Below are 1,135 nucleotides of genomic sequence, written 5' to 3' on the forward strand. Positions count from 1 at the left end.
TGAGGCCTCTGTGTCGACATGAGCTTCTCCTGAGGATTCTGGGAATCCCTGTATTCCTCTTGGAGGTGGAAGACACTCTCTCCTTCTGCTCACTCTCTAGGAGATATTGCAGCTGACAAGACACATGGAACTACGCTAGTGCCCTGAGCTGGAGGAACCACAAGGAGACCCCTGCCAGCACTGAGATACTTACACTGCTACTGGGGCCACAGGACTTCCCACCTACTGGGCTGTGATCTTCCTGCATTTGGTGTCATTGCATGTGTTTCGTGAGTCTGAAGAGGAGTTTATAGATTGACATTGGACATATGGGCTAATATCGGACTTATGGACTTGATCTGGACTAGGCTGGAATGTTTTCTCAATATTCAACTGCTCTTCTATATAAATCTCTTTCTTATAAACATACGAGTGTCTGTGAATTTGTTTCTCTAGTCTACCCAAACTAACACTGGCACTAATCTCTGCAATCCCTCCAGGAAGGTGGGATTGCTTTTGGTTCCCTATTTTCCTAGGCAGGGGCAGTGCTAATGCAATAGCCTTTTTAAAAAAAACATGTCAAGGATCCAATAAGGTGATTCTGCCAGTTGCTGAGTGCATCTATTCCAATGATACATTCTGGAACTGGGGGAATTATTAGAGGATAGATTCAGGGAGCCATTGGAACCACTGTGAGTTGGCACTGAGTTGAGATGACTAATAACTTGAACTCCATATGTTCCTACTCTGGTGGGCCTTCAAAATATTTTGAATATTATAGGGTTAATGTCAATTTTAAGCCAGTGTCAAGTAATCCACGAAAATTCTGATTTATTTCTATTTCCCCAATTAATAGTCATTCTTTCGAAAGTTTGAGATCCCTTTCAGAAGAATAGGAGAAATACTAACAGTACAAACCTTGATGGTCTAATGGGGTTCTTTCTGAAAGAAATCCAGTTTCCTCTTATTCAAGGGGTTGTGGGTGTATAACCTGGTTCACTTCTGGGCCTTGATTAAAGGGTCATGATTCTCTATTCTAATGAGTTGAGATAGGCTGTCATTCACCTGATATAGAATTGTTCTGCTTGTATAGGTCAAGTAAATATTTAGTAGGCTTGTTATCTATTTTCCTCCAAGGGAAACCCTGCTTAAGTAG

Source organism: Echinops telfairi, unplaced genomic scaffold (assembly GCF_000313985.2).
Source record: "Echinops telfairi isolate 266 unplaced genomic scaffold, ASM31398v2 ScPeMD7_2186;HRSCAF=2738, whole genome shotgun sequence".
NCBI classification, from domain to species: domain Eukaryota; kingdom Metazoa; phylum Chordata; class Mammalia; order Afrosoricida; family Tenrecidae; genus Echinops; species Echinops telfairi.